General features: G+C 31.0%; 1 long non-coding RNA gene across 1 annotated transcript; it reads left to right on the top strand.

The window, feature by feature from the left end:
- The first annotated feature begins 3,714 nt into the window (after positions 1-3,714).
- LOC132747618 (uncharacterized) lies at positions 3,715-9,498 on the top strand. The gene is made up of 3 exons (XR_009628147.1): positions 3,715-4,117; positions 7,579-7,710; positions 9,395-9,498. It is a non-coding gene; the product is annotated as an uncharacterized LOC132747618 (long non-coding RNA).
- The last annotated feature ends 21 nt before the right edge of the window (positions 9,499-9,519 follow it).

Below are 9,519 nucleotides of genomic sequence, written 5' to 3'. Positions count from 1 at the left end.
GAAAAGCGTCGTCAGTTTTGACAACATTTTGAAAGAGTATTTGAAAAGTTCTCAAGTTGTTATGCTTCCTATGTTTTGCAAATTGTTATGCCCCCCTTCGAAGAAGAGGGGGTATATTGTTTTGCTAATGTCGGTCTGTCTGTCTGTCGGTCCGTCGGTCTGTCGGTCCATCGGTCTGTCCGTCGGTAGACCACATGGTTTCCGCTGATTATCTTGAAAACTATTTATCACAAAGTCTTATATTTCACATAGTGATTTGTCATAACTAGAAGATGACAACTATTGATTTTGGGGTCACTAGGTCAAAGGTCAAGGTCACAGGGGCCTTAAATATCAAATAGTTTCCGCTGATTATCTTAAAAAAGTATTCATCACAAAATTGTCATACTTCACATAGTGATTGATCATAACTAGTAGATGACCCCTATTGATTTTGGGGTCACTAGGTCAAAGGTCAAGGTCACAGGGGCCTTAAATGTCAAAATGGTTTCCGCTGATTATCTTGTAAAGTATTCATCACTAAGTCGTCATACTTCACATAGTGATCGGTCATATTTATTAGATGACCTCTATTGATTTTTGGGTCACAAGGTCAAATGTCAAGGTCACAGGGGCCTTAAATGTCAAAATGGTTTCCACTGATTATCTTGAAAAGAATTCATCACAAAGATTTCATATTTCATATAGTGATTGATCATAACTAGAAGATGACCTCTATTGATTTGGGGGTCACTAGGTCAAAGGTCAAGGACACAGGGGCCTTAAATGTCAAAATGGTTTCTGCTGATTATCTTTTAAAGTATTCATCACAAAGTCTTGATATGTCACATAATGATTGGTCACAACCAGTATATGATCCCTTTTGATTTTTGGGTCACTAGGCCAAAGGTCAAGGTCACAGGGGTCTTAAATATCAGAATGGTTTCCGCTTATTATCTTGAAAACTCTTCATCACAAAGTCTTCATATTTCTAATATTGATTGGTCATAACAAGTAAGTGACCCCTTTAGATTTTATGGTCAATAGGTCAAAGGTAAAGGTCACAGGGGCCTATTCATTGCAAAGTTTTCATTATTTTTCTTTTTTCCATAATTGAATACTTCAAAATACCCATTTATGGCAAGTTTCTCTAACAAAATTACCAATAATGTGAGTCAAGGGCTAGAAAGGGGGCATATGTGTCTTTCGACATTTCTTGTTTAATATTATTCTTGACTGTAGTATTTTCCCAGAAATATGGAGTGAGGGAGTGATTTTACCATTGCATAAATATAATGGTGATGTAAATGACCCTGATAATTACAGGGGCATATCTATATTAAGTTGTTTTGGTAAACTGTTTATTACTGTATTAAATAACCGTCTGAACAAGTATCTAGAGTCATATGATATTTGTGTGAAGAGCAAGCTGGTTTTAGAAAGTATAGTATAATTGATCATAAATGTTGGTTAATTTTTATTTATAGGGGTTAAAATTTATATAATCAAACAAAGTTATGTGCAAAAGCTGGTAATAAGATTTCATGTTTTGCAAGTAATGCTGGCTTAAGTCAAGGTGAAAATCTTTTACCCCTATTGTTTTCGTTATTTCTAAATGATCTTGCACAGTTTATGTTTGAAAAATTTGCTGGTTTTATACACTTGCTGATGAAGTCCAGTGACCTCTTAGATGGGTGGGTGTACATGTATATAAATTGTTATTAGCCTTTAATTTTCTTCAATGTATGTCGCATATCCTTGAATAATGTTGAGCAACTGATTAACTGCTTGTGTTTTGAAATACATATATTTGGAATTGTGTGTTTGGCCACACTGAACATAAAATTGCTCATTTATAGGACCCAGGGCTATGGAATGCCGGTCCAGACATGCCACTTACTTCTTGCCATTTGCTACTTGCCATTTGCTACATGCAGCTTACCACATTTCGACACCTCGGAAGTTGTACTGTTAACAAGAAGGACTGTTTTTTTTATTATTCTCACAATTATTGCCAACCAAAATTCCTTCTAAGGCAACTTTATTAACTTATAGATAAGGATTCTACATTGTAAGTAGAGGAGTGGGAAGCAGTTTTATCTTTAAAAATATCAATTGATAATAGCTTAGTAGGGTTTTCAGGCATAAATGTCATCATTCATTTCTAATATACATCAGAGCCTTTTAATTGAAATACATTTGCATACATACCGACTTGCGAAAGATTAATTATTTTACCAAGATGGCGCAGCCCATAAATCAAATGACAATGTCCATTCATTCTGAATGCTTTGGAAAAATCACATGATTTGGCATTATCATTCAATTACCAAAATTACGAGAATATAATGCCGGTCATAACATGCCACTTGCGAGTTGCTACCTGCTACATGCAGTACTTCTCAAGGTATTAGTACATTTCGACTATTAAAATACGGAACGATTCAATCCCTTGACATTTTTACATGTTTAATCTGTTAATCTGTTTCTTTAATAAATTTAATTCTGCTTGGTTACGTCTTTCTTTTTTGTTCTTCTGAATATTATCACATATTTGGTCATTTTTATCCCATGAATAAAGTTACGCGACATCTAATTCCTGCTGGGTACTTTATCGATGATTCTGTGTGATTCCAGATGGATCTGTTGAAGTTGTGGATGGGATGTGGCTCGGGGACTGCATTTAGTGAATGTCGCATCGCATTACCTTGTTGATCTTTCCTTTCTCATTTCTTATTCCGTTCTTTGAATATTGATTATGTTATTCAACATAAGTTTATTTCAAACTCTAGGTAAAATTGATCTTTATTGTTGGCTGATTGATGCATTGAAATGATTTAACAAATAAGCATATCAATAATCAATAATCATAATATACAATTGACATGAAGTGAAAAATGATAAGAAATATCATTAACCATCAAATATTTTTTGCAAAATAGATAAAATGTTTTTTACTTCAGTAATGCAAATATAATTAATATCAAAGGAAGTCAGATCTAAAAACAGTGGTTAATTTGAAAGAGGAAAGACACTTTTTTGTTTTGTTATGTTGTGCTGATATAGTGGTTAAAAGTCAAATAACGATGTAAAGCATTGGAAGTCCAAAAAGCTTTTCTTGTTCGACTTCCAATGCTTTCATTAGTTTTCAAGTAAACATCCGCCATTGTTGTCATAATTTTTGGTGTATGACACAAAAGAAATCTAGGTTGTTAGATGAAATATTAAATGTTGGATATGTATAATTGTTTGTTTCAGAGATACATGTAGAGGATTTTAACCAGTGCTAATTCACGTGAGAGACGTTACACCTTCATTAACACATCATGAACTGATACAATGTAACTGAAGCCTTTATTTTCACTTTCTTCAATTAACAGAACTGACTCAATACAACTGAATATCTGGAAAAAAGTGATCCCTCGGTAGCATTAATAACAACAAAATTACACAAAAATTGCAGACTCGGTTTGATTGAGTCTCCACATGAGGGATAATGAAAAAGTGTAAAATCCCCTCACCCCAGCACGGGCTTGAGTGGTAATCAATTTTCAACGCTTAAAAGTGCTGGAATCAGCGATCAACGATCCTGAAGGACCAGAAAAATATAACAATCCTGACGTGAAGAAAGGTGTCAAAAACTGTTTTTTACGTTTTATTTTGGTCTCATTGCTGCCTTATTAAATGCTTATTATATGTATAGACACATGATATCAATATTCTTAAGTTTTCAATAATGCAAAATGTTTTCTTGGGCTCATTTTTTTTCGGATTCAGGAAGATTAAAACTTTTCTTTCTAAATCTTTTCGACCAGTGCGGAGTTTTATATTTTACCAATGACACTCAAATGACACTATTTAAAGCTATTTTGTTTTAGGCTATCGATATCAAGTCTTTATCAATGTCGATTTCATGAACAATAAAAGCAATACATCTTTGATTTTCACCATGTGAAATACGGATTGGATAGATAATGATATAATTCTTCCGGGTTCAAACAATTTATATACAGATTACCTAGTACTGATCAATAGTTTAAATTGATATATACTTGCCACACGATAGAGTTACTTTCTATTTAGTTAATGATAACCGTGATTTAAGTTTTTGGATTTACGCTATTTGTGTGTTTTAATTGTAAGTATTAACATTTGTTTTGTAGATAAATAGAGCGGTTTTGTAACCTCCCAGTTTGATCATTTGTAAAATTTATATATTAAATGTGTTTTTTGTGTAATTGTTGTCAAAAATGTCAGTTAAACATGTTTTTGTGTGTGTAAAATAGTTGTTTATAATGTCAGTTATAACATTTTTAATGATTGCCCCTTTTCATTCAACATAACATGTTTGTTTATTTTTTCCTCATGCCGAACGAGTTCGATCAAGATTGATTTTCCCTGTTCTTGACAATAAATTTATAAATGTAATTGAATATTACATTTTAAATCAATGTGTATTGTTTTAAAATAACCGTTTACACACGAGTTAATTGTACTTGTTATTTGTATCTATTGCAGGCATAATCAATGCACGTTTAAAAAAAAACACCCAGGGTTAAGTGCAGACTTAATCATACCAGTCGTTTCAAAATACACAGTTTTTTTTTATTCAATTAGTCAAAATTATAAGTCATTTTAAAATTTAAAATGTTTATCACTTGAAAAAATATGTACCGAGGGTTCCGTATATATATTTGTGTCGTCATATTTTTGACTGGTCCTTATATCAAAAATACTGTTTGCACAAACAATATGTCATGTATTTGAAATCTTGCATTTGTTCTGTTCTCTCATTGGTATATGTATTGATTTGAGATAATAAAGTACTGTTCTGTTCTACAAAACACTATAAATTTGCTGATAGATAGAAAACGATATTGGTGATTTATTATGACACTTAAATTGATGTTGTTAATTGATGGAATTATAGTAGTAAATTTAAAATATATGCAATGTATTTCAAGTATGAATATCCAACATGTTTTAAAGTGTATAAAGCTAAATATGTGCGGTCTGTTATTAAAAAAATTATTGTTTAGATTTTTTAAAAGAACAATTCAAAAATAAATGTATGAAAGAAATATGTTCGTATATATCCGTTATTCCAAACATTCAAAATTGGGAGATACCCGGTATTAGAAAAAAAGTAGTTTGATCATTTATGTATATCTCCATATTCATGTCACTATATAATCTGTTTCTGTATTGATACACTTTCCTATCTGAAATAAAATAAAATGATCTGCTACAGGTTGTTTCATGGTATGATTTTATCAGTATATGTATTGATAGATTAGATAAATGGATTTTAATCAATACATGTCTCGATAAATGCACCTTAAATGAGTATATACTTTATAAAATGTTCTTCATCTTATGTTGATATGTGTTCATAAAATCATAAAATTAGTAAAATCATAAAATGCAATGCATTTTGTATTTCAACAGCTGACATATCATTTAGCCGTTGTACATGTGACATAAAGCAATAAAGTAATGCTGTTCCATTAGGAAGTGAAAAGTCAAGTTAGAAAGCTTTTGAAATAATTGTGATAAAATCTCTATTTTTGTGAGAATGATATGCAAATATCAGCAGTACGTATTAATAAAACACAGTTATAATCAATAGAGTTATAGAAGAGTCAGGGTTTAACATTACAATGATACGTCTTCATTCATAACTACGATATTTGCATGCTAGTTTCTGTCTTTTGGATTGCTTCTTGCTACCTCAATAAAAGAAAAAAAAAGAGCTGATGCACCCAACAACAACAACAACTTCAACAACAACTTTAACAACAACTTCAACAACAACAACAACAACAACAACAACTTCAACAACAACTTTAACAACAACAACAACTTTAACAACAACAACAACAACAACAACAACTTCAACAACAACAACAACACCAACAATAATAAAAAACAAACAAAACACCATAAAACGTGAAAAAGAAAAGAACCACCCACCCCAAAAAAACCACAAAAACAACACAAAAACAATAAACAAAACAAAAAACATCATAAAACTTGAAAATGAAATGAAAACTTAACAAAAACCAAAACGACACAAACCAAGCAAAAAAGAAAAAAAACAACAGACACTAGTGTCATAAGTATTGTATTTTGTTATGAGAAATAACAATGGACATATCTAGCTTTGCTAGAAAATGAAATGTAACGGAATGTAATAAACCCATATAATATACTATGAAAAGTAAAATTAAAATACGTGAAAGGACTATGTACTAAATGTAATATATTAAACGTTTAAAGGCCCATTATGCCTCATGAATATTTCTATTTGTATGTCTCAAAAAACCTTTTATTTTTGGTATCTTGTTACAGATGCATTGGTTTGTTGCAAATTGGTATAGTTATTGTGAATACAACTTTGTTTACATTTTGCTACCTTTACAACACATTTAGTACTACACATTTAGCGCTACTTTCTTCTGTTCTTCTGTTGTCAAACATCTAACATGCTCTAAATCCATTAATAAAACATTATTAAACACATGCTTCACACTTCTTAAGAATATAATAAATATGGATTTCTGAGGCACAATAAGTAATTGACGTTGCTACTGCAGAATACAGAATATAAACAAACTCTAGTCGCTATGGGTAAATGACGTATCAAAATTCATATACTTTGTCTGGCTTAAATTTGATTGTGTTATTCATCGTTCATCTATTATTCAATGTGAAATAAAAAGAATCAAATTATATTTAAATTGCGTACGGCCACGCATTCTTATGCAAAATAATTTTGAGATTAAATAAAACATATCCTGTTTCATTTGCGCACAACAAAACCAAAAATACTAAAATAACACAGTATAAATAATTTGACATTTAAGATAGTAGTTTATTAAAGTACAGACACTTGGGGTGTAGAATTTCTAAACGCCTTAAAATCCTGACTTATTGTATATTTATTAATCCAAACACATGCACTTATCATATATAACATACGCAGTTTTGAAAAAAGTCTTTATTTTTATTTTGAATATTCATACATGATTTTATTAATTATGTTAAAACACTTATACATGGTTTATATCAGTTATATGTACCTCTCATACATGATTTGTGTCAGTCATTTATACCTTTCATATATGATTTTTATCAAACATGTATATATCATTCATGTATAATTTATATTAGTTATGTATATCAGTCTATTTTATTATGCAAACCAAAATGTTTTTACTTAGATAGATGAAAAATCCGTCAGATGTAAACTTATTAATTTCCGATTAAAAAAAAACAAAACAATCTGTCAATATTATAGAACGTTTTACTGTATTCGTTTCGTAGGTTATACATGTATATAAATGCTAGAGCATAACATCCGCTTATTTGTACGCATTTCTTTAATCAGTCTGTTTTTCGTGCTATTGTGTTATAGATATAATAATATTTTGTACAATTGATACATACTTGCATTCTAACGTAGAAAAAGCTTATTACTTTGCGCAGGAAAAGTAAACGCCCTTCTTACAACTTAAACTTTGTACTTTATAATTGCATCGATGTAGGCGTATTATGAAACATATTCATTGCACACCGTTTTCTTGCCTTTTTTTCCAGTTTAGATGAACTTAGCAATGATGTAAATTAGCATATTTTCCTCAAAGCTTGGATAAAAGTTACGCGTCTGTTTCAACAATTTGGACTTATTATAGTGTGGTTAACTTAAACGTTCTGTATGTAATTTGTCAAGTAAGATTTTCTGTTATTTGATTTGTTTTCATTTGTTTTCCTTTTTGTAGTGTCCATTTTAATTGATTCAGTTTTTGTTTTTGTTTCGGTACCGGATAAGAATAGCCAAACAACCTTGGTAATATAAATTTTACATTTTAGGCGGCGCAAGCTACGCCATCGTTTATTTCAACAAAAATGTTGCTGTTAAATCTGACAATGCACAAAACAATGAATTAGAATAATCTGTACACCTCATGTCATATTGGAAAAGTCTACAGCATTTTTTATTCTCCCTCGATAAAATAGCTTACATTTTTAAGGCAATAATAATATTGCATTTTTATTGATAATATATTCCTTTCTTATTATGTTATCTTTCCATAACATTTCACATACACTAAAGCACTTGAGTTTTTAGCCATATCACTTAATATAATTTATATAAAACAAATTTGCACCAATTCGTAAGCGTAATGACACCATCTTAAGAATGCAACTTATTCATAAAATAGAGAAGAGAACGCCCAAAACGATAAAATTGAAAATGCTGCAGGCTCGGTTTGATTGAGCCTGTTCATGGACGTTAATGGAAAGTGCAAGTTACCGTCCACACCCCCTAGCACCAGCTTATGCAGAATTCAACATTTAACCTGAACTGGTAAAATTTTGAATTTTGAAACATCCGCAGATGTGTTCATATGGCGATTATCATGACACTTTCAATGTTACACGTTAATGCCATTCAATGAAAAGCGGCATATGATCCCCAAATAAAAAAAATGCGTGTGCTCTTAACGAGAAAACAATGAGCAAAACTAAATGAAATTGGATTTTGAAAGGGGATCAGAGGTTATGAAGCCTGCATATCATAGATAAGACGCCGTCAAAAGACATATTTAAAAAGCAGGTACCATATCTTTATGATGATTAAACAGTATTTAAGTAGGAATACCGGAACAACACAAGTTAAAAAGATAGAGAAAACGGAATCCCTTAAGAACACTCAAAACGACAATTTAAAATGATTCAGGCCCGGTTTGGTAATGGAAAGTGCAAGTTACCGTCCACTCCCCCTTAATTAAATACTAGTAGCGCATTTAAAGCAGCACGCCTCGAGATTAATGCTAATTAGCATGAATATTTTGAAAATGTATCTGAATGTTTATATTGTGAAGTAGCTAAAAAGAAGCAATTTAAACATTTTCAATGACACTTACAACCCCCGTAAATTACCAAAAAGTGGTCAAAATATGCATAAATAGCCCTTACTGCGTTAGTAGAAATATAGTTGTAAATACATTGTACTGGAAAATCCGTCATTAATCGCACAGAACATGTAAAAAATTACTAAAAGTTTAGAACATTTTTTTTAAATTTGATTTTATTGAAATATTTTGACTCCGCTGGGGGCATGTAACTTTAATGTTAATGCAATATTATGCACGGAATAGCCGTCAGTGAAAGTCTTATGTTTTGTTTTTTCTTTTCATTTTATAGTATAAAATAACCCAGACGACGGGTTGTACATAACGGATGGTCGAAAACTATTTATATTTTATAATATGGCATATATAAACGCAAACCCTGTTATTAAAATAGGAAACATTATAGATCAATATATAGCTTTATAAAGACGACAGCAGTTGAGTTGCTAGGATGCCCTTTACAATTGAAGCTATGTTCATCTTTTTAAAACTTTTAGGTCGCTCATGAAAGAGTTATGCACAAAACCACAGCGTTTCATAATGGATAATGGACATTTGTTTTAAACAAAAACTTGTGCAATGTTAGCTGTTGGTAAGAAAATTTCGTTTTATTTCTAATTTA

This window comes from Ruditapes philippinarum, unplaced genomic scaffold, assembly GCF_026571515.1.
Source record: "Ruditapes philippinarum isolate M1 unplaced genomic scaffold, ASM2657151v2 ctg8412_1_1_1_1, whole genome shotgun sequence".
In the NCBI taxonomy this organism is placed as follows: domain Eukaryota; kingdom Metazoa; phylum Mollusca; class Bivalvia; order Venerida; family Veneridae; genus Ruditapes; species Ruditapes philippinarum.
Note: the sequence above shows the minus strand (reverse complement) of the source record. Positions and strands in the feature narration are given on the sequence as shown.